General features: G+C 43.1%; 1 pseudogene; it reads left to right on the plus strand.

Annotated features, from left to right (window-relative positions):
- The first annotated feature begins 22417 nt into the window (after nt 1–22417).
- Nucleotides 22418–24062, plus strand: LOC130121050 (myosin heavy chain, fast skeletal muscle-like; annotated as a pseudogene).
- Nucleotides 24063–26075: the final 2013 nt, after the last annotated feature.

The raw sequence follows: 26075 nt of genomic DNA on the forward strand, positions 1-26075 counted from the left end.
TCTGACTGCTGACATTTCACCATGCATTACTTTCCCTGCCGAGATCGTGGTATGTTTTTAATGTTGTGTTATAGAGTTCGGGCAATTTTTTTCTTCACTCTGCCTCCCCTGATTGCATGTGTCGCGTCTGGCTACGTCACATAGAGCTGTTATCTCATTGATTGCACTTTGAAAGGTCGGCGAAAAAACGAGGTCAAAGTTGAAATTTGAGCGCAGCACTCGGTGGCAATTTCTAGTGACGTGCCATGACAAGGGTAGCGCTTCGGCCTCGTTGGGCGCCACCGCTCTCCCCATAGGAAAACAATGCCACAGCCAGAGCAGTTTTACTGCTGATCATGTGTGAGCGCCTTTATAGGTCTAAATGTTGGTAGACATTTTTCAGCTTTCCTGAAATCTACCATCCCTACCTCAATCTACGCCTATGGCTCTATTTCTCTCACTCTGTCTTCTATCTCTTGCTCACTTTGTTTCTTGCTCTCCTTTCTCTTTCTGAGCCGCTTAGACGTTCTTTCTCCTTTCTTTATCACTCTCGCTTGCCCTCGCTCTGTCTCTTTCTCCATAGCGTGCTCTCTCCTCTTTCCTGTCTTTTTCTCTTGCTCCATCTCGTTCACTGTCTCACTTTATCGCTCTTTCTTTGTCACAATCTCCTCTCTTTCTGTCTCTATTTAGCTCTTTCTCGTTTCTTTCTCCCAAGAAATTGCTGAGAGATTCCTGACAGGAGTGTCCACAGGCTAATTGGTCCTGGACAATAAGAACACTCTCTCTCGTTCTCTCTCTCACTCTGAAGTATGCAGCCCTGTGGTTCCCATTAAAATAGTTTCCAGCCATTGAAAATAGGATTTGAAACAGCCAGCCTCAGGTAGCACCTGCTGCAGTGCTGGCCAGGCTGCCGGCCTGAACTCTGGACCCAGGATCCATCACTGGCGTTGAATACCTTCCAAATATTCTCCATCCCCTTCGCTGCCAAAAAGCTCGGTCCATACGATTGTTTTCTAACTACTTTTTTTTCTTCCAAACCCACGAAACCATCAAATGAAACCACTTTCCATGTATAATCCCCCATGTCTCAGAGAATTGGTGGTAATTGTTGTCAGAGCTACGAAGACTAAACACTGAATCATGTTATTGGTGTTGTAGAAGCTCTGTATGGCCGAGCAAACAAGCCAAAACTCATCAAACTGAAACCGCAAAAAAGCTCCTAGAAAGGATTCGGGGCAACAATTTCGAGTAAATATTCCAAAAACAGGATCTCCCTTTGTCCGTATTTCTTACTCGCTTACAAGAGTCACTATTTTTTACTTTACATTAAAGAAAAAGTAAGCTCATGGTAAAAACACAGTTACAGTACAATACAAACAACTTTATTAATCCCGCTAGGGACAATTTGTTTGGAGACGCTTGTAAGCACAAAACACAGTAACATGCAAATAAATAACACAATAATAATAACTCCCCAGGGAGCTAAATGTGGAATAAAATCTATAAAAGTACACAGTAAGAAAAAACAATAAGATAAACTTGATAAAGACAATAAAACAATCTGGTAAAAAAAAGTTAGGAAGGTAGATTATAATAATAAACAAATAATTGATGCAATTCATTGAACATAAAGAACTCATCCAACTAAGATCTGTTTTAATCAGGATGTCCTCATCGTGGAGGATTCCATGTCAGCTATGTGAAGGTATCAGAGAAATCCCCCGGATGTCCATCCATCCATCCATTATCCAAACCGCTTATCCTGCTCCCAGGGTCGCGGGGATGCTGGAGCCTATCCCAGCAGTCATTGGGCGGCAGGTGGGGAGACTCCCCGGACAGGCCACCAGGCCCTCACAGATCCGATGTGTAAATGCTCTGACGTCATGTCAGCGCAGCACACGGACAGTAAGACTGGGGGCACTGGGGTGGCAGCTCATTACATCAAGTGTTTTTAAAGGACACTGTTAGTCTGATGCACACTGGCTGCCTTCCCAGTCACTTTCCACCATCTTGTCTGTGGAAGTTGATTTGGGCGTTACGCGTTTTGTCTCTTCTGTATTGAAGAGCGACACCGGTGGAATTTCTCAGCATTGAGTCTGTGTGACGTCACGCATCGCTCTTCCAGCAGACTGCATGGCGCCTCCTAGTGGCATTACAACAGACATAGTGAAACACTCGCCACTGTATCACTTATGCTGCATTCGCATGGAATCTGGAAGACTGTAAACGGCAGATGGCAAAACGGAACAGGAAACACCACAAACTGCGTGACTGAACAGCAGGACAGTAAAACAACAAAACGACATGGGTTGCTATGGTGATGTATTGTTTGTAGAAAAATAAATTACATTGTGCAAATGTGTTTTGTGATTGTTTTATTTAATCAGTGATTCATATACCTATAAAAGTAACCCCCCCCCCCGTCTTCTCTGTCTTGGGAGCGCTTTCTGCCGTTGCCGCTGGTGTCATCTGAATCCACCATCCTGCTCTCATCCACAATAATGACTTCCGGTGTGCAGGCTGCTGTTTACCGGATTCCATGTGAATGCAGCGTAATAGACACACAGCACTAACAATTTTATTACAGGATTTCATTAATACGTACTACCAACCCATGCATGTAATTAAATTACATTTACCATCCCTTTAAACAGATCAGAACAGAGACATTTTTCCAAAAAGATGAATTATTTTAAACTGAAACTGTAGTTATTGATTTTATTTCATTTTCAAAGTTCAATGAAATGCATCATTGAAATACATAAAAAAAACAGTTTAGATGAAATTATTTTACATTGGGTTTCTTCTCAGTTTCGTCGACATCCTTTCAGGCGTTGCTGTATGCGGTCAGCCGGTGACTGCAGAGGAGTGAAGCCTTTGGGCTTTAATTGTGACCAGGTGACTGACCGGCACTGTCGTGAACGGATCGGAAAAACCGCCCCTGATCTCAAATGCCACAGCTGCCTCAGCCAGCCACTTTAATTTTCCATAACATTCTTTAAACTACTTGGCAGAATCCCAATACACCGATAATGTACAATACACACGAAATCACGTGTGCGTGCGCACACACACACACACACACACACACACCTATAAATATGCAGACACACATTTAGAGAGTTCACCTCGGACTTGTAGCACATGTGTCCGGACAGCCTTCACTAAGCTCATTGACATGTGCGGCGGCATGGCGTTGCAGTGTTTGTTTAAAGCTTCCTCCATAGTAATCTGTGAGCAGAGGTCACAGAAGACATGCAGAGCGCAGGAAGCATCAGCCGAACAGGATTACACACGGAAATACAAGATCGGCGTGAGCAGTGTTTATCTTTTGGACACCGGTTGGTGTGTGTAACGCAGCCGTTTGATTACGTACCGCACACCAATCTGAAACTCGAACGACTGGTTGAGCCAAAGACCATCTGGTTTCCATATGTCTGTCAGAAACAATGGAGGCCAGAAAATATCTGCTTTGCTAAGAACAGGGACTGGCCAGAGGCGCATTGCTTCCTAAAGGGAACAGAGAGGCCTCAGATCTGCTAAAGGCTTGACACAAAGATGGATGCTCCATGCAAGTGCTGTTACATCCAAGGCTTTTTCCTTTTCTTTCTTTCTTTCTTTTTTTTAATCCAATCTGGTTTCTTTACAAGAAATACATATACTGTGCTGGGTAGCCAAATCTTGATAACAGCCTTAAAGGCATCAGTCTAAACAAGCCACTCATAAAATGTTGATTTTTCTCAACATTCTGCCAAAGATGGAGAATAACCTCCTATAAATCAAGGCAGATCTTAAGTGACATTGAGATCTGCCCAATTTCAAAATATTGTTTCTTGTGTCAAAAAAAACTTCAAACAAATGAACATGCATTACAAACTGAAATCATCCCCCAAATATCTCCTCCACTTGTCAGACTATTTCTCCTTTTAAGGAAGACATTTTTTATACTCAGTGGCTGACTAAAAGTGTCATTATGATGGATGCATTTTGCCACGCACTGGAGTATATGTCACTTATAATTAATTGTGTTTGTTTTGTTTTTTTTTGGTGGAATTCAATACCAGAAAGCTTCAGATGAACTAATCGCCTGTCAGCCTTTTAATCAGGAAGTTTGGATGTTATCACAGAGATGGTGAGTGATGTCCAGCTGCAGGCGTGGAGAGATGCAAAGTCGAGAGAGAGAGAATCTGCCAAAGTTAAAAAAAGGACCACACAAAAAGGAACAAAGTCACTAGTTGCTGTCACATGAATGCAGAAATACTGCAGGTGTAAGGAATCATTTGCCTGATATCAGACAGAATTGTCAACTCGTTACACACCATTTCCATCTTCAGTCTGACATTGCCTCCACCCTGACCAATTTCTGTAGGGGAGGGGCATTCAGTTTTCCCTAACCAATCACTAGAGACCAACATAGCCGCCTAAATATAACGTCTTTTTAAGCCGACACTGATGCGTAGCCATGTCAATATACTGGTTTTGTCAGGGTTTCAAGAGTGGAGCGAAGTAAAAACAAACTATGATATCGGGCGATATTGAGAAGACATCGACTAACCGCTTGAATGCGGCATTAGTTCCATCCGTGGCGCTAATTGGCTAATCGTCCCCCCCCCTTCCCGTGGTGCTCATTAGATAATCGCTTTTTCAACCGAGAAACTGCTGTTTCATGTCATGATGCCAGACCAGAAGAATCCGATTCAAAGGTCAGGACCCAGGCAAAGAAATCATAAGGAATCATAAGAAATCATGAAAACAAGGAAAAAAGAAGACTCCACACAAAAGAGAGGCTGAGACGACATTATACTTCAAAAATCAAAAGTATTTTATTCTATAGTGCACAACCTAAAGGTGCAGTATATTTATCAAGATGGATGTAGGAAAAAAACTTTTAATACATAGCAGTACAATATAGGTGTGTGTGTGTGTGTGTGTGTGTGTGTATATATATATATATTCCGCTTCCAGTGTGGGACGATGGCGAACTTATGTTTGTGGCGGCCTCACCCGGTACAGTCCAATGCAGTGTCCATGTCTGCGTCTTAAGTTTGTGTCTTCGTTTGATGGCTGGGAGAGCTGGCGCTGGATCGGTTGGGACAGTTTGGTCTGCTGCTGCGTCCTGTGGGCCCAGGGATCACAGCCCTGCCTGGAGCTGCGCCTGAAGAGGAAACACCAAGGGCGGTCTGACAGGATGTGGAAGCGGGGCAGGCTAAGCCAGCTGCCAGCCCATGCAGGCCGGCAGTTCTGATAATGCTTATATCTGTGTCTGTAACTGCTGGCCAATTCATTCCAGTTATTCAATGTGGACATTTCTGGTTTGCAAATGATAAAATATTTTTCAGTTAGACATAGATTGCACATTTTGCTACTGGTTGAATATGGCCTCTTCTTTGAGAGGATTTTCCAGGTGGTTGAATAACTAATATTTCTGTCTGCCAACGACCAAATATAACGGCTTAAAGATGTTACATTCCCTAGACGGTTATTTCTAAAGCTACACATTTGCATAAATCCTTAAACATAAAAGCAGTTGCAAACACAGATATAAGCGTCTATTTTGTAATTATAGATAGATAATGCCAACAGAGAAATGCTATTAACTTTGTATGCACCCTCCCCCTCCTACTGAACTGTTAGCAATCACATGTATTCGAATGTAGGCACCTCCCCCTTCCCCACTGAATGTTGTGCACGTGATGTGCACGGCGAGACAGTTGTGTGTGTGTGTGTGTATATATATATATATATATATGTTCTTTGCTGTTTAGCTCTAGTGACAGCTGATGATTGCATATAGCATGAAACAGGCTTGTACTGTCTATTAAACAATTACTTGAATAACAGGATTATTTTGCTCCTTGTTTTTCGAGGACTTTCCCTACCGTTGAGGGTTTCATTTAATGAAGTTTACAAGAGAGCAAACATTTCAGCTACATTGCTTTCCTCAGTGCTCTAGAAATACACACACAAACTGAATGAGAGAGAGATTCTCTAAAAACAAACACAAAACATACGGATGACTTTTAACTTTCACGTGGAGGAAATCTGTTGATCCCATCACGCTGTTCCTTCTTTAGATTGGTTTGGTAAGCTGCAGCTCTCCGACCACAGCGCCGCGTATCTGAAACAATATTATCACTGTCGACCACAGACGGCATTTGAAGATACCTGAAAGAGAAGGCCAAGAAAAACAAGGAGAGACCAAAACAGCATGACAAAGTCTGGCTCTCTACATCCACCTCCCTCCTTCAGACACAGAGACTCGTATCCAAACAAATTGAATTCCTCAATCCGCAGTAAAACATAACCTGCAGAATTTTTAAAAAGTGGGGCTGTGTGTGTGTGTGTGTGTGTGTGTGTGTGTGTGTGTGTGTTAATTGATTAATCCTGAACATATTTTGGGTCAGTTAGTTGACTGGAACAATGCAGCAAGTTAACAGGTTATGTTATCTTGTTTTTACACAAATCCCAGCAAATCCTAACCATTATGGATTTATGAGTGTACGTAATCCTCCGTCCCCTCGATAACAGTTACAGCGTCATGGGGAATGAAACTGCATGTTTAGTCAATTTTCAGGATAAGAAAAGAATTGGATAACAAGAGTAGTCGGTTAGCGGGATTGGCCTGGACAATTCTTTTCCTTTTCGTCTGTTTTAGACGGTCTTTCACATGTGGCCCTGTTGATTCTATACATATTCAGATTCACAGGTGAACAGTTTGTCCCCGGAAGAAGAGCGACAAACCGTCTGCAGCTCTGTTTGGGTCCACCACACAGCAGGAGAAATTAAGTTAAAAAAATTATGTTTTTGTGTTTATTGACTTGACTTTATAATGATAATGTTTTTCCCAACCTGACAAATACAGTGGTTTTTTTGTTACTTCATCATCATTTTCTTGTGTTCATACACTAACAAAATGTGCAATGAATGGGAGTGAGAGTTGGAGAAGATGAGCGATCTTCTAACTACTACTACTACTACTCTTGGCTGCTCCCGTTAGGGGTCACCACAGTAAATCATCCGTTTCCATGTTTTCCTGTCCTCTGCATCTTCCTCTGTCACACAAGCCACCTGCATGTCCTCCCTCACAACATCCATAAACCTCCTCTTGGCCTTCCTCTTTTCTTCTTCCCTGGCAGCTCCATATTCAGCATCCTTCTCTCAATATACCCAGCAAATCTCTTCCACACATGTCCAAATCATCTCAATCTTGCACAGTTGGTTGCTTTGTCTCCAAACCAACCAACCTGAGCTGTCCCTCTAATATACTCGATCATAATCCTGTCCTCCTTCGTCACTCCCAATGAAAATCTTAGCATCTTCAACTCTGCCACCTCCAGCTCTGCCTCCTGTCTTTTCGTCAGTGCCACTGTCTCCAAACCATACAACATAGCTCAGGAGTCGCCAACCTGTTGATTGCGGTCAACAAGTCAATATTGGAACCATTCCAAGTCAATTGTGAGAAGTTTTCAAATTCAGAGGCAAAAAAACCCCATAAATGTCAATGTTTTATTTATTCATTATTATTTATTTTGATTTCAAATGTGCCCAGTGTGAGCCCTGTGTGTAGTGATGGTGGTCGAGGGGTGGGGAAGGGGTATATCTGGCCAATCAAATATCGTTTCTAGATTAACGGCTGACAAATTACATCCATGACTGCTGCCTTAACTAGCTCAGGCACTTCTTGTTACGATCACAAGCTATCAAGCATGATGGCAGAGGCACGATGGAAAAATTAAAAAAACTTATCATTTTCACGTAAAATGGGAACATGATTTTATGAATGGTGACAGTGTGATAGGCCTGTATAAATATTGAAAATTTTTAAATTGACTGTTGTCATAAAATTTTGAATGATAGTTGCACTTCTGATTATGCTATTTGCATGATTAAATGAATACTTTGCCTGTTGTCATAACGAAATTATAAGTGGCTTGTGATCTTGGTGGGAGACAAATATTTGATAGGGGCTTTGAAACAAAAATAATTGGCTTATGAATGACAAGTGTCAAAGTGGAACTACATTTTGGGCTTTTTTTGTCATTTTTTGCAAGTAGTGGTTCTTGGTTTACGTTTGGACTTGGAATGTGATCTTAGGCTTGAAAAGATTGGTGACCAGTGACATAGCTGGTCTCACTACCATCTTGTAAACCTTCCCTTTCACTCTTACCAGCACCCTTCTGTTGCAAATCACTCCTGACACTTCTCCACCCTGCCTGCACTCCCTTCTTCACCTCTCTTCCGCACTTCCTGTTACTTTGAACAGTTGACCCAAAGTATTTAAACTCATCCACCTTCATGACCTCTACTCCTTGAATCCTCACCATTCGGCTGTCCTCCGTCTCATTCATGCATATGTATTCCGTCTTGCTCCTACTTCTCTCCAGTGCATACCTCCACCTCTCCAGGATCTCCTCAACCTGCTCCCTACTCTCACTACAGATTACAATGTCATCCACAGACCTCATAGTTCATGGAGACTCCTACTGATCTCATCTGTCAAACTGTTCATCATCACCATTGCAAACAAGAAAGGGCCCAGAGCCAATCCTTGATGTAATCCCACCTCCACCTTGAACCCATCTGTCATTCCTACCACACACCTCACCACTGTCACACTGCCCACATACATATCCTGCACCACTCATGCATGTACTTCTCTGCCACCCTGAACTTCCTCATACAATACCACTCCTCCACAAAGACACAATGTAACTCCTTGTGACCTTCTCTATACTTCTCCATCAACATTCTCAAAACAAACATCACATTAGTAGTGCGCTTTTGTGGCATGAAACCATACTGCTGCTCGCTAATCATCACCTCTCCTCTTAACTTAGCTTCTCTTACTCTTTCCCATATCTTCATGCTGTGGCTGATCAACTTTATACCTCTGTAGTTGCTACAGCTCTGCACATCACCCTTATTCTTGAAATTCAGTACAAGTATACATCTTCTCCACTCCCCAGGCATCCTCTCACTTTCCAAGATTGTGTTAAACAATCTAGTTAAAAACCCCACTGCCATCTCCTGAACTCCTCCATGCCGCCACAGGTATGTCATTTATGAAACTTATTTGGATGTTTTTGGCTGTTGAGTTTTGGATGAATTTGGATGTGGTATGAGTGATCTTCTAACACCAAACAAACTAGCCAATAGCATATTAATGTCCACATTCTAACAAAAATGCCCAGCCGTGATTGGCTGTCAATCAAATCAATCCCCCTCCCCTCACTAAATGCCACCTGACCATCTGTTTGATTCAGAGATGTCAAATTACAGAAGGCTGCAGTGTTCTAATGGATGTTTCATTGGACCTTTGAATGTAGAAATGTGAGTGAGGAGTCATATGTCATTAACTTTGTTTTAATCAGTACCACCCCACTGATGTTTAATAGTCTTATTACGCTTTAGGGAAGATGAAATATTACTCATAACACCTTTCAGTTGTAAAACTTAACATCTCAACCTCGGTTGTCAACAGAGGAGAGCAGGGTAACTCATCCCAGCTTTCTCATGTGGTTCTTATTGACTTTCAGTGAATCGTGAATGATTATTGGACTTAAACCAGTTGATCCACAGAGTAGCTATTAGGAACGGTTCACCTTTGTGATCAAAGGAAAGATGCTCATATTGCGTGTGCAGTATGAACGCCACGGAAAATTTGGACGAAACTTCTCGTGTCAGAGCCTGTCTTGCCACTTCTGATATTACATGGTCAATGTGTAATTCAATTTGGAATAATGGCTGGGGTCATTGCTCTTGTTAAAACTGAATATGAAAAGAGAAAAAAAACATCGCCATGTGGTCTTCGGGATGATGAAGAGGGCAGTGATGATGATTATTATGATGATGCTGATTAGGGCAACGGCAACAAACTCATATTTCACTACTGATGATAAAGGGAGTTGACAGTTGGCGAGCATAACAAATAGTCATTATTTCCTGAAATTGAGGTGATGACAAACAGCCATATGAAAATCTATTGATGCTGTTTATACCAGGCGCCAGCCACATCTGATTTAGGAAGCCAATAAGTGCCTTAAGATGCAGCTCCTCTAATGGCCGCTAGACGCTGGCTTCAAAAAGACTATGCTGTATGGAAATCAACTGGAAACATGCAAACGTCTTTCTAGAAATACAAGCTCAATACATTTTTCCCACAATAAGTTTGGCTCTCAGTGGCTAATTTTAATTCTAGTGTGTGTTTTGGTCGGGATTTTGAAAATTATTGTTGCATTAAGAAGACAAAAAGGCTTAAAAGATCAGAATGTTTGGGGGGCGTGGTTGCCATAATTGATAGGTCTTCTCTGGAGTAACTGAAAGGGTCAGGTTTTCATGCGTCAGAATAAGGCTGCATCTCGTTCAAATTCAGATGTTCCGGTTCCAAAATCTGACAAGATGGAGGTGAGTGTAAATGTGAAAGCGTGGCTTCAAAAAGGCTCTTCAGAAACCTATATGTCCATATTTTATAGTCTTTGTTTTCTACCAAAACACTACAGGCCCGGCCCAGGTACAGACAGACATCCCAGTCCTTCTCTTCGGTTCAACCTCACACAAACAGAATGTCTACCAGCAGTTTCTGGGGTGTCTCTGCACACTCTCCATGTCTGTCTGTGTATGTTTCTTTAGATGTCCATTAGTCCATTTTGTACTTGGGTGCTGTTAACAAGCAGTTTGCGTTCATATGATGCTGATAGGGTTGAACGCAATGAAGCTGCATCAAAATCCTGATATAACTCATTTCTCTCCTGAATACTGGAAGTAATCAGTTGTTGGCAGTATTTCCATTAAAGGGTTTACATGGTTTGAAATAACAGATTCTGTAAAACGTGGATATACATGGATTCTATTAAGACTGGACAAAGGTCCATATTGGCTCGTCCAGTGTTCCTGGTTGCTGTCTGATTGCATCATTGATGGACCTGAAGTGAGCATGTCATATCAATTTCTCCACTTTGTCTTTGTGTTTTTCTCATTCTTTACGTTCTTTAGCAGAACACCATAACAGCACTCCTACATGTGTTGCAGTCTGCACAAGCGTGCTGTATGTCAGCTAACTGGCTTACAGCTGCACTGTGTTTGTATTCAAACAACATCCCATTCACTGCATCCAATGACCTTTCGCAGGTTCAGAAAGCTGAAAGAAACCATACATGCACCAATAAATTGCAGGATTCAGCCAAAACCTTAATCATGTTGTGATTACATTGATTTTGACCTTGAATAAAGGTTTATTTGACTTTTACTCAAATTAGCCAGTCTATGGCCAAATTACTAGTCTGGATGCAAACACGATCATTGATATCTGCAGGAAAATTGGTTCAGTGGGAACCATAGTAGCTTTGTGAGGCTTTTTAGACTGAGGAGAACTGGATAAACTTTAGCTGAGATTTAATAAAAAGTACGTCCCTTCTTTTTAAGATGGTATGTCTTTAGCCCATATACTGTCTCATTATAGCAGCCGTGATATGGACGTTCCGGACTGTTACGCACCAAAAACAAGTTATTCAGGAAAATCTCCCAATGTCACAGAAAACAATACTGTAAACTCATCATCTGAAAAAAGGGGGCGAGCACTTATTCTTTACTAGGGGAAAGAAATCATTCATTTTTCTTTTTGTTTTCACAGCAAAAACCATTTCCAACTGATTTCCACTGTCACTGACGAAAGCCAAAGTGCTTGACATCAGTTTAATGAGTTCAGACGGAATGGATATGAGACTGCCCTCCTGATCCAGGAAGAGTGTACCTGTCTCTTTCCATCATCTGCTGAACTGAGGTGTTGATGGAGCAGAGGAGGATTCCCTGCAACATCCATTGGGTGTGGAGGGCTGTTTCAGTCCATGCAGGAAGCCCTGCTGACAGACGGCCTAGCATAAGATAGCTGAGATCGTGCTTTTTACACTCCTGGTGTAATGGCTCCAACATAGTCATAAATAATGTCACAGAGCAAAACGATCCCAACACCCGCACAAAGACAGAATGGCCTTCCCGAAACAAAAGTACACTAATATTCCCTTTTGCATCCACTGAGCCTGGAGGGACAAATGTCTCATTGGATCAAAGGGATTTTTTTTTTTTTTTTGGTACAGATCACTCCAAATTATTACTGTGTATTGAATTAATTTATACTACAACACAGCAGTCGCCCCAACAGAGAGGTACACAAGATGTAAAATGTATGCCCACTCAAATGCAGATGTGCTCAAATTTGTTGTTACCCTTGCAGCTCATAGAAATAATGCTTCATTCATCCTGAAAAGTGATTAAATTAAAAACTATTTTGTCATGTATACTTGCATGCCTTTGGTATGTCATACAATAAGGAAAGAAGCTGTGAAAAGAGATGAAATGTCTATAAAATATAAAATGCCCTGGACACATTTGTTGGTAACCCATAGCAAAGATAATAAATAATTGGATTATAGTGATATTTCAAACTAATTACTTTCTTTAATTAGTATCACACACATGTCCAACCTTGTAATCAGTCATTCAGCCTATCTAAATGGAGAAAAGTAGTCGCTGTGCTGTTTGGTATCATTGTGTGCACCACACTGAACATGGAGCAGAGAAAGCAAAGCAGAGAGTTGTCTGAGGAGATCAGGAAGAAAATAAGAGACAAGCATGGTCAGGGTAAAGGCTACAAGACCATCTCCAAGCAGCTTGATGTTCCTGTGACAACAGTTGCAAATATTAAGACATTTCAGGTCCATGGAACGTAGCCAACCTCCCTGAGCATGGCCACAAGAGGACAATCGACCCCAGATTGAACAGAAGGATAGTGCGAATGCTAGAAGAAGAACCAAGGAGAACTGCCAAAGAGATACAAGCTGAAGTCCAAGGTGGAGGTACAACAGTTTCTGATTGCAGTTTCTGAATGAAAGTGAGCCCCATGGAAGAAGAACCAAGAGGACTCCACTTTTGAAAGAAAACCATAAAGACAGGCTGGAGTTTGCTAAAATGCATATTGACAAGCCACAATCCTTCTGGGATAATGTCCTTTGGATGCATGAGTCAAAACTGGAGCTTTTTTAACAAGTCACATCAGCTCTAAATTCATCCATCCATCCATCCATCCATCCATCCATCCATCCTTTATCTGAACCGCTTATCCTGCTCTCAGGGTTGTGGGGATGCTGGAGCCTATCCCAGCAGACATTGGGCGGCAGATGGGAAACAACCCTGGACAGGCTGCCAGGCCATCACAGGGCCGACACACACACACACATTCATACCTAGGGACAATTTAGTATGGAGGAGTCACCTAACTTACTCTTACTTTGGACTTTTTTAACTTGGTTTGGATTGTGGGAGGAAACCGGAGGCCCGGAGGAAACCAACGCAGACATGGGGAGAACATGCAAACTCCACACAGAGGATGACCCAGGATGACCCACCAAGGTTGGACTACCCAAAGGGCTCTAACCCAGGACCTTCTTGCTGTGAGGCAACCGCGCTAACCACTGTGCCACCGTGCCACCTGCCCTAAATTCACAGATGAAATAATTAAGCTTTCAAAGAAAAGAACACCATACCTACAGTGAGACATGGAGGAGGCTTGGTTATGTTTTGGGGCTGCTTTGCTGTGCCTGGCACAGGATGCCTTGAATCTGTGCAGGGCACAATGAAATCTCAAGACTATCAAGGCCTTCTGGAGTGAAACGTACTGCCCGGTGTCAGAAAGCTCTGTCTCAGTCGCAGGTCATGGGTCCTCCAACAGGATAGTGACCCAAAACACACAGCTAAAAGCACCAAGAATGGATAAGAACAAAACATTGGACTATTCTCAAGTGGCCCTCAATGAGTCCTGATCTGAATCCTATCAAACATCTATGGAAAGAGCTGAAACTTGCAGTCTGGAGAAGGCACCCATCAAATCTGAGACTGGTGCAGCGGTTTGCTCAGTGGGCCGAAATGCCTGTTAACAGGTGCAGAAGTCTCACTGAGAAGTACAGAAAACGTTTGATTGCAGTGATTGCCTGTAAAGGTTGTGCAACAAAATATTAGGTTACGGGTCCCATCATTTTTGTACATCCCATTTTCATTTGTTTTATTATTTACAACATGTTGAACAAAAATTCAAAAGCAAAGTCTGATTTCTATGAAATATGAAATAAACAATGGTGGATGCCAATTACTTTTGTGGGTTTCAAGTTATGTCGGAGAAAATTGTGCATTCTTCTTTCTTTTTTTTATAGAGGGGTACCAGCAAATTTCAGCACGTCTGTATTTGACTGATCTGTGTTTCTGGTCTAAATTGACCCCTGATTAAACAAGGATGACTAGTTTTCTAACTTTCCCTCGGTACAGCGCTAACTAAACCTTTTGTAATATGTCTCTCTGCAAAGAATTCCTCAGAGGAGATCTGTGTAACTTCAGTTTTCCTGAAGTATTACAAGTAAATACCAGTGGGACTTCCTGATTAGTATTGATTGAAATTAAGTCAAGGACTCATTCTGAAGATTTCTGCAGTTAACAACAAGAGATAGGTTGTTGTTGTATAAAGTCCCATCCTTAGAGAACTACGTAGCGACTGAGATCTACTGAGGATGTTTGAAAACTGCAGGAATACTGCACTCAAAAACAACACAAGGCTCAGTAACCAGAGCGCCATGCAATCAAATAGATGATGGTGGTATGCTTGACCAAACTTACTCCATGTACATACACTAATTCATTCTCCGTAAGCTCTGCCTACAGATACGGTGTCCAGGTAGCGTAGTGGTCTATTCCATTGCCTACCAACATGGGGACGGTGGTTTGAATCCCCGTGTTACCTCCAGCTTGGTCGGGCGTCCCTACAGACACAATTGCCCGTCTCTGCGGGAGGGAAGCCAGATGTGGGTAAGGGTCCTGGTCGCTGCACTAGTGCCTCCTCTGGTAGGTCAGCGCTGTGTTCGGGGGGGGGGGGCTGGGGGGAATAGTGTGATCCTCCCACGCACTACATCCCCCTGGTGAAACTCCTCACTGTCAGGTGAAAAGAAGCGGCTGGCGACTCCACGCATATCAGAGGAGACATGTGGTAGTCTGCAGCCGTCCCCGGATCAGCAGAGGGGTTGGAGCAATGACCAGGACGGCTCGGAGAGCAGGGTAATTGGCCAGATACAACTGGGGAGAATAAGGGGGGGGGGGTGATGTCACATACATGGGAAGTAAAAAACGAAGAAACTACAGGAGAAAGAGAGCGTGTAGGTGTATTAGAAGCATTACGGCGGTAGTGGTTTGTCAAGATAGTTGCGTCCTTGGGCAATGCTAGCTGGACGTGTAGTGACTGTGAGACAGGCTCTGAACAGAGAATGACCATTTTCTCTGAGTTACACTAAAGCAGTTCGAGTTTTGATAGACAATATAGACCATGGGTACTCCCTGGATGTGCACGTTAAGAGCAGTGAAATTTCGCTTTAAACTTGCTTGTCTTGCTTGTTAGACGAGGGGTGGTGCCGTGCGTTGGTGGTTTTGCTGGTGTTGACCTTGCTGTCCAACAGAGGTCAGTGCTCAGGTAAGAAAAACACACAAATCCTTTAACGTCTTTGTACGTGGCAAAGGGAGAAAAAAACGCATTCCCGAGGAACAGTACAAGCCAACAAAACATGGCTTCTCCAGAATTCATCTGAAATATAACCCCACTGCATGATTATGCATTACGATATAGCATAACTCAAACAATCTGCCATAGTCGCTGGGATATCTATTAAAACCATTGCTCTTAGAGGGGGAGACAAAACAGGAGCCCATTGCCATGGAACTCAAAGTGTTTCCCCGGCACATTGCGTTGGAAAGCCCCGGATCCCCCACCACACACACATACACACGCACCACCAGATTGACTGTTCATCCCAGGACATCTGTGTGGCATAAATCATCAAGGGAGAGGTTACCTCACCAACCACCAGGCCCGAGAGCGACGGGAAGAGAAGCTTTTGGCAGCATCTCCAAGCCTGAGATGGGAGTTTCTAACCTGTAATAAATTATTATTAATTGCCAAAAACATTGAATTAACACTGCGGATGAGTGAGTGGGGGCGGGGGTGGCAATGAAAAGTTGGAGAGAATTGATGGAATAGAGCACGACAACAGCAAGCTGATGTCAACACTTCCATGATCATTAATGTGTCTGCAGAGAAAGATGGAAATCCATATGATTTTGATGCTACTGGGCTTCCAGCTGGTTTTATATCATCTGCAACACAAAGTCCAATACTGTTTAGGTGACCAAGGATTTTTCTCTGTGACTTCTCTCACTGTGGTCCCAAAATGCAGTAAAGTGGGTGGAATAGATTAAAGTCTATTTCTACCAGATTCTGAATGGTTCTTCTGCAAGTGTGCAGGTTGGTAGGAGTTTCTTTCGGGACAGAAGGGAGTGATGATGAACTGTACTGTCCAATCAGCCGGTGAATCTGATGTCATCCTTCACGCCACCGCCACAAAGGCACATGGGCCAAAAAAGAGAGTAATCAAGACACGTGGCTTTCTGATCCTTAGTCTCTCTCACTCGCTCTCTGTCTTGCTCTCTCTCATTCCATCCTCTTATCAGTTCAATTCAGTGAGCTTTATTCGTATGACTTACATGTGCATATATCGCCAAGTTAGAGATTTGACCACATATGAAATAAGAATAAAATAAGATGACATTAAATTAACTGTACAGTACGGTAAACCAACAAAGTAACGGGGAGTGCAGAAGAGAGACGAAGAAGAGAGTGCAGGCAGGGTGGAGTGGGTTGAGAAGAGTGTCAGGATTGATTTGTGACAGAAGGGTACCAGCAAGAGTTAAAGGGAAGGTTTGCAAGATGGTTGTGAGACCAGCTATGTTATATGGTTTGGAGATGGTGGCACTGACAAAAAGACAGGAGGTGGAGCTGGAGGTGGCAGAGTTAAAGATGCTAAGATTTTCACTGGGAGTGACAAAGAAGGACAGGATTAGGAATGAGTATATTAGAGGGACAGCTCAGGTTGGACGGTTTGGAGACAAAGCAAGAAAGGCAAGATTGAGATGGCTTGGACATGTGTGTAGGAGAGATGCTGGGTATATTGGGAGAAGGATGGTGAATATGGAGCTGCCAGGGAAGAGGAAAAGAGGAAGGCCAAAGAGGAGGTTTATGGGTGTGGTGAGAGAGGACATGCAAGTGGCTGGTGTGACAGAGGAAGATGCAGAGGACAGGAAGAAATGGAAACGGATGATCCGCTGTGGCGACCCCTAACAGGAGCAGCCGAAAATAGTAGTAGTATAGTAGTACGTACAGTCGATCAACAGATTGTTCATATATTGTTCCGTATAGTAATTCCATCCATTCATCCATCCATTATCCAAACCGCTTATCATCAGGGTCGCGGGGATGCTGGAGCCTATCCCAGCAGTCATTGAGCAGCAGGCGGGGAGACATCCTGGACAGGCCACCAGTCCGTCACAGGGCCAACGCATTCACACCTAGGGACAATTTAGTATGGCCGATTCACCTGACCTACATGTCTTTGGACTGTGGAAGAAAACCAAAGCACCTGGAGGAAACCCATGCAGACATGGGGAGAACATGCAAACTCCACACAGAGGACGACCCGGGACGACTCCCAAGGTTGTACTACCCCGGGGCTCGAACCCAGGACCTTCTCGCTGGGAGGCGACCGAGCTAACCACTACGTCACCATGCCGCCCAAAGCATAAAATAAGATAAATAAAAGTACAGACAAATTTTATAAAATTACAGACAAGTTTAAAACTGAGTTAGTAAAATAAAAGTGCCACAAAAACTGATTCATTCCAAGTAATAATCAATTGTTGTATAGTAATTGATCATTAAAAAAAGAATACGTGTACTTATTAGGAAGCAGAGATGAGAGCGTTCATGTATTTCTTATGACATGAAATTACATATGGTGTGCAGAGTCCCGAGCTTTTTTCCCCCAGAAGATTACAAAATTTTCTCATTGATCCCTAAATCTCAGGACGCATCTGTTTTCTTAGATTTTCCAAAAAGCGTGTGTTTCTGATGAGTTTGTCTTTGTTACGAGAGAGAAGGAAGTGTTCGTCACTTTATATCTCTCTCTCTCTCTCTCTCTCTCTCTCTCTCTCCTTTATATTGGTGTCCTCAAGATGACTTTAAACTTGGAAACCCAACTTGGGAACTTCTGAAAAACGTGTGTTGACATGATATGGGTGCCCACGGTAACATCATCGCACTTTGTTGTTGTCTTTACAAGGAACACATAAACACGTTCTTGCAGCTGTTTGCCGTGGTTGAGCAAGAGGGAAAATGTCCAGGGTGAGTGTACTATTTGCCGTCTTGACTCACAGTGACAAGTAGTTCTAGTTGAGTCGGATTTGTAACGGGAATGGATATGTGTTATGTTGTGGATGTCAGCCTGGGTCTGGCTGTGTATTGTTGACACACAAAAAAACATAACTCACCTCTGATCTCGTCTTACTAGCGTGGTTATAAAGTCTTTATGCAGTGCCTTTAGTGGCAAACACGACAAAAATTTTTCCCATGTAGTTAAACGCTGGGGATGGGCAACAGTAAACCTGCTTTATACTCTTCTGCTCTGGAGAATACACGATGAAATTAATGAACTGAACAAACGAATCCATGACTGAATTGATTTTAATAAAGAAATAATTCAAATGGGTTTGGAAATGCCATTAGGTCTTCTGTCATACTGGCTAAATAGAAATCAATGTGGCCTAGAGTTGCCACTTTCACTCACACCTTGTACCTTAAAAATGTAGGCCTATATATGTTCGGTTTAAACATTTGGAAAACTTTTTTTTTATTCCCCCTCCCCCGCATTTTTCTCCCCAATTGTACCATGCCAACTTCCGAGCCATCCTGGTCGCTGTTCCACCCCCTCTGCTGATCCGGGGAGGGCTGCAGACGACCACATGTCTCCTCCGATACATGCGGAGTCACCAGCCGCTTCTTTTCACCTGACAGTGAGGAGTTTCACCAGGAGGACATAGCGCCTGGGAGGATCACGCTATTCCCCCCAGTTCCACCTCCTCCCCAGAGCAGGTGCCCCGACCGACCAGAGAAGGCGCTAGTAAAGCAACCACGACACATACCCACATCCGGCTTCCCACCTGTAGACATGGCCATGGTCTGTAGGGACGCCCGACCAAGCCAGAGGTTACACGGGGATTCGAACCGGCAATCCCCATGTTGCTAGGCAATGAAATAGACTATGTCACCCGGACGCCCTGAAATTTTGTTTGCACATCACATTAAATTCTACAACAGTCTTTACTTTTCCTGAGGAGAGCAATAGTGCTGCATCACCATCCCAGTCCAAGTATTTTAAAAACAGGAACTGCGTGAGATGTGCTGATGATAATGGATGACACCACTTTTAAGAGGCATGTCTGTTTCACCTGTGGCCAGTTTTTTTTTTTTAAATTTATTTATGATTTTTCCCTTTTTTCTCCCAATTTAGTGGCCAATTGATCCCTATTTTAATTCAAACACCCACCCTCGTATTGCATGCGTTCGCCAACTGCATCTCTCCGGCCGGCAGTCTCGAAGGAAAGCGCCTCCCCACTTTCGTGACGAGGCGAATCCAAGCCGAACCACTGTTTTTCCGACACACACAGAGACGCATTCACATGACGAACACAAGCCGACTCCGCCCCCCTCCCGAAGACAGCGTTGCCAATGATTGCTGCTTCATCGAGTCCGGCCATAGTCAGATCTGACGAGACCGGGGCGCGAACCCCAGTCCCCAGTGGGCAACTGCATCGACACCAAGCCGATGCTTAGACCGCTACGCCACCGCGGACACCTGTGGCCAGTTTGACATTTTGATAGCCCAGCTAAGGGAGACAGGGCTAAGAGAAAACCATCAGGCTGGTGGTTGTCCTGAGGTACTTCTCAACAAGAAGGTTCTGATACATTCTCTGGTACATGGCCAATCAAAACACATTCAGAGAAATATCAGATAAATTCCACGTGTCCCAAGGGAAAGCCCATGGTGTGATTATTGAGATCGTGGATGCTGTGTGTCAAATTGCATCCCACTACATCACCTGGCCCTCAGACTGCCAGAAGGCAACCATCAGTGTGTCCTTTGAAAGAGTCTGTGGCATCAGAAACATCATTTCCATATTCAGAAGCCACAGATTTGGGGTCGTGACTACATCAACCGAAAAGCATACCACTCCATGCTGGTCCAAGGCATTGTGGATAAGATGAGAAGATTTATAGACATTTTCACTGGCCAACCAGGGAGGGTCCATGATGCACAGATGTTAAGGACCTCCCCATTCTACTCCTCTTGGCCAATGAAAATGGGGAACTATAGGCTACTGTGAAGCAGGGCATACATAGGCCAAGCTTTCCCTTTCATTGTCAGCCCTCTAAGAAATAATAGTTCTTTAACACAGCTGCCAACCTACAACACAATGCCTCTGTAAGTTGTGGGAGGGTCGTTGTTGAGAACTGCTTTGGCCAAATGAAGTGCACATGGAGGCGCATACAAGACCTGCAAAACACCAGAATCAACGTTGTGGTCAAACTGATTGTGGTAGCATGCACACTACACAATATGCGTCTGTGTATGAGTGCAAAGAACATCCGCATGGCTGCTCCAGGGTAGACAATAGTAATGAGTGAAAAAATAAAACTGGTCCTTATGCCAATGTTGAGTTCGTGTCCTGTCCATCTTAATTTTGGTTTATAGGACTAAATCAGAACCATGTTTATTTGCTGTGTAGGTTTGCACATACATGGAATTTAACTGTGGTTTCATGACTGTCACAGTGTACTTAACATAGAATAACAACACTACAACACAGCAATCTTCAGCTGTACTCACTCACACCCTGGTTACATCCCGTATTGACGACTGTAATTCTATCCTCTTTGGTCTTCCCCTCAAGTGTCTTCATAAACCTCAATTGGTCCAGAATTCAGCTGCCGTATCATTACCAGAATTCCTTCCATATATCATATCACTCCTGTTCTTCAGCAACTCCATTGGCTCCCTGTTAAATACCGTATTAACTTCAAGATCCTGCTCCTCACCTTTTAGGCCCTTAATAACCTAGCTCCTTCATATCGTTCCGAACTCCTTCATATCCACACGCCTTCCCGCACTCTAAGATCCTCTTCTGCTCTTCAACTCACTACGCCATCGGCCCGCTTGACTACCATGGGGCCTAGAGCCTTCAGTCATTTTGCCCCCCGCCTATGGAACTCTCTCCCACAAGAAATTTGCAACATTGACTCTCTTTCAACCTTCAAATCCCATCTCAAAACATACCTTTTCAAACTAGCATATTCAGTATGATCCACACTTCATTGAGTTTTGTGCAGATGATGATTTTATACTTATCTGTTGTATTAACTTTTTATTGTCTACCCTGCTTTGTTTTGATTTTATGCTGTCTGATACAGTGCTGCTTGTTTTTTTTACTGTGTTCTGTAAGGTGTCCTTGAGTACTCTGAAAGGCGCCCACAAATAAAATGTATTATTATTATTATTATTATAAATAAACAAAGATTGACTATATACAGGCGAAATAAGAGGTGATAAAGTGCAGTGGTGCAGAGAATATATCAAAGATGCTGAAATAGTGAAATAGATGTTAGCAGGTTACTTGCATGACTGAGGTAGATGGACATGACATACCAGTATATGTACAATGTACAGTATATACAAAATGGCTGGACTTATTGACAGTATTAAGCGTTCATTTGAATAACAGCCAATGGAAAGCAATTGTTTTTATATCTGGTTGTTTTGGGGTACAGTACTCTGTAGCACCTGCCAGAGGGGAGGAGTTGGAACAGGTTGTGACCAGGGTGTGATGAGTCTGCAGTGATGTTGCTTGCCCATTTCCTGAGTCTGGAGGTGTATAAGTCCTGAAAGAAAGACAGGTTGGCACCAGTGATTTTTCTCTACAGACCTAACTGTCCATTGTAGTCTGTCCCTATCCTCTTTGGTGGCCGAACCAAACCAGACAATGATGGATGTGCAGAGGGCAGACTGGATTATTGCAGTGTAGAACTGAACTGAACACGTCCGTGAGGAGGATAGTGAGTATGATGGTGGCACTGTTTGATGAACATTGTAATCCAAAACTGAATGAGACCATTGAGAGATACAGATTTTGTTTGTACGGGACCAAGGATCAGGAGAAAACTTTGACAAGTATGTCACTGACCTGAGAGTGTTGGCCAGCAGTTGTAATATTGGAGACATCAGAGACTCATTAAGAAGAGATCAAATTGTGTGTTGCACAAACAGGTCTGCACTTAGGGAGAGATCACTCAGGGAAGAGAATCTGATGCTTGATAAATGCCTGCAAATATGTAGAGCTACAGAGCTGTCAAAGGAGAACAGCAAAACACTACAAGGACAGACAGTGGAGGAAGTATATGCACTGAAACATACAGCAAAGAAAAGCAATGACGATGAGATCAGCTGTAAGTTTTGTGGCAAGGCACATGAGAGAAACAAAAACAAATGCCCAGCATTTCCGGGAGGCTGAGGAGCAGATCAAGGCTGTGAATTCCAAGTGTGCCTGTCTGGAGAAGACCAAACAGAGACTACAGGGTGACGTGGAGGACTTCATGATTGATGTGGAGAGAGCAAATGGTCTCGCTGCAAACCTTGACAAAAAGCAGAGAAACTTTGATAAGTTCTTGGCAGAATGGAAACAGAAATATGAAGAGGATCAGGCAGAGCTTGAATGAGCTCAGAAAGCACCTTGTTCTCTCAGTACTGAGCTGTTCAAGATGAAGAACTCGTATGAGGAGGCTCTGGACCAGCTGGGTACCATGAAGCATGAGAACAAGCACCTGCAACAGGAGATCTCAGATCGGACAGATTGGTGAAACTGGAAAGAGCATTCATGAGCTGGAGAAAGCCAAGAAGTAAGGGGGAGACAGAAAAGGCTGAGATACAGACAGCTCTTGAGAAGGCTGAGGGAACTCTGGAACATGAAGAGTCCAAGATTCTGTGTTTCCAGCTGGAACTCAACCAAATTAAGGGTGGGGTTGACAGGAAACTGGCAGAGAAGGGTGAGGACATGGAGCAAAGTAAGAGGAACAGCCAGAGGGTGATTCACTCCATCCAGAGCATTCTGGACTCTGAGGTCAGGAGCAGTAATGATGCCCTAAGAATTAAGAAGAAGATGGAGGGAGACTTGAATGAGATGGATATTCAGCTGAACTACGCTAACCGCCATGCTGCTGAGGTCCAGAAGCAGCTGAGGAATGTTCAGGGACAACCTAAGGATGCCCAGTTGCACCTTGATGGTGCTGTCATAGCATAAGAGGATCTGAATGAGCAGACTGCCATGGCGGAGCATAGAAATGGTCACATGGTGGCTGAAATTGAGGAGTTGAGCGCTGCTCTGGAACAGACAGAGAGAGGCTGTAAAGTGGCTGAACAAGAGCTGGTAGATGCTAGTGAACATGTTGGACTGTTGCACTCTCAGAATACAAGCCTTCTGAACACAGAGAAGAAGCTTGAGGCTGACCTCATTCATGTCCAAAGTGAAGTGGATGGCACTGTTCAGGAAGCCAGAAATGCAGAAGAGAAGGCTAAGAAGACCATCACTGATGCTGCTATGATGGCTGAGGAGCTGAAGAAAGAGCAGGATACAAGTGCTTATCTAGAGAGGATGAAGAAGAACCTGGAGGTCACTGTCAAGGACCAGCAGCATCGTCTAGATAAGCTGAGAACTTGGCCGTGAAGGGTGGCAAGAAGCAACTCCAGAAACTGGAATCTAGGGTGCGTGAGCTGGAAACAGAAGTTGAGGCTGAACATAGACATGGATCAGATGCTGTTAAGGGTGTTCACAAATATATGAGGAGGGTGAAGGAACTTACTTACCAGACTGAAGAGGACAAAAAGAATGTCACTAGGCTGCAGGATCTAGTAGACAAACTTTCGTTGAAAATGAAGTCCTACAAGAGGGAGGCTGAGGAAGTGGAGGAACAGGCCATCTCTTACCTGTCCAAGTGCCGGAAGATTCAGCATGAACTGGAGGAGGCTGAGGAACATGTTGACATTGCTGAGTCTCAAGTCAACAAACTGAGAGGTTAGAGCCAGGACTCTGGCAAGGGAAAAGATGCTGCTGAATAGATTTTGCTGAATTTCTCTAGTTTATGCATTATTAAGAATTCATAAACTGAATTCTCTGTTGTCAATAAATGATGCTGCTAAAAGAAGAGAGAGTGGAATGTATATGCACAGTTTTGTTTGAATACAATGTTTGGTTGTGTGTGTCTGTATTTATAACTTAAGTGACATGGTAGTCCTGAAAAGAGCATTTGATTTGTCTTTTCTGAAAAGAGGATTTTATTTGTGGCGATATTGAAATTTATATCCGTAATGATGTTAAGCATACAAGTTTTTTTTAAAAAAGATAATATTGATCACTGAGAATAAGTGATATGTTAAGAGTAAGGGTCATTACTTGAAGAAAAAAAAAAGACGTAACAATAATATTGTTGTTCTGGGGACCAATTTGAGTGTGACACAGACCACAAGTAATGCTGGCTAAAGCGGAGTACAACGTGAAGACTGTTAATGTGAATAAAGCCAAAACTGAGCAAGTTCAAGTGCTTTAACTGTCAATTCTGTATAGTTTAGAAAGAACAGAATGAAACAGTGAGGACACAGCACCAATGGTGGTTATTGTTAACCCGGGCCTCAACTGATCTGGTATGGACTACTCAATCTGCATACTGATTTTGCAGTTTTACATTGGATGCCCTTCTTGACACAACCACTAACCCTATGGATGGGGGCACAGGTAAAACACTGGATGCCATCCCAGTATTCATGGACTTGTGCCCATGCCTGTCACTAGCATTATTCTATAGGCATTACACTGCAATCAACATTTACTTCATAATGATAAGTTAAAGCAAAAAAGTTGTCTATCGCCACTTTAAAGCTGCGCTTCTGAAGATTTACATGCACACATTTTCCTTTTTGACACTTTCTATAACTTGCATATATAACATGTCCAAATTATGGATGCTTTTGTAGTAGTTCATTTGAATGGTTTCTGTGTGATAGGACTTTCCCAGGAAAATTGATACAGCCCATGGCATTTAATGTCATCATAGCAACCAAATGAAAAAGAAGAAGGCAGTTTGGGGCTAGTTTAAGGAAGACGTGAAGTTGTGTCTAACATGCAGGTTTGGAAAAGTTCATAGAAAACATTAACCATTGATAACGGGGGAAAAAATTCCAACTTTTTTTTTGTGCTGCTGATACGGCAACAGTGACTCCTTTCCATTTTAAACAGATCTCTGAAATTTGAAGTGCTTAAAACATCAGTGCAATTCAATGCAAATGAAACCAAACAACAATCTTCAGGATTGCCGCTAAATATTCGCCAAAAACCTGCCTTGTGACATTTGGTAAATGACAGAAATAAAACTTTGTATTGATTAGGTCTGATTCTGTTCTGTTGGTAATCAAGGTCGACAGAAAAGAAGCGTCCCATATCCATTATTCCAAGTAGCTTTGCACAGCTGTAAACTGTCATGTTATGGGAGGGTCGCAGGTCACCTGTAGCTTTGGAATTCAGTTATATTCATTAGTTATGGTTTGTTTTGGGGGGGGGGGTTTATAATACAGCACATAAACCATGAGTCTCTGTACTATGGGCTCTTTTTTTTTTTTTATTGCCAGCAGTTGAGAGCCTGGGTTGGACTTCATCTTTCTGCTCATAAATCAGCAGGCTTTTTATATGACACCATACAAGAGTCAGCACATTCACCCGACAATGAGCTGCAGACTTATTGAGCTATCAACCAACACTTGTGCAGGCTTATCGGTGTAATTACACACAGTTACAGAGAGACGGACAGAGAGAAAGGTGACAACGGTGGAGCGTGAGAGCTGGATTGCTCATCCATCCGGTCCTGTGCCCCCATTTCCTGAAGAAAATTTGGGCCTCTGCATCTTAGAACATGAAATTGACAGAGCTGGGTTTACTCACAGTGTTTAGGCACACAACTACTCCATCAACTTCTTACACACAGTTTGGTTTTGTAGTAACTACTGAGAGCAATGTCAATCATCAACCAAATCTAATTCTAACAGCTGTTGGAGCCCCTCCAAACTTAACAGGTTCTTCGA

Source organism: Lampris incognitus, chromosome 11 (genome assembly GCF_029633865.1).
Source record: "Lampris incognitus isolate fLamInc1 chromosome 11, fLamInc1.hap2, whole genome shotgun sequence".
Classification (NCBI taxonomy): Eukaryota; Metazoa; Chordata; class Actinopteri; order Lampriformes; family Lampridae; genus Lampris; species Lampris incognitus.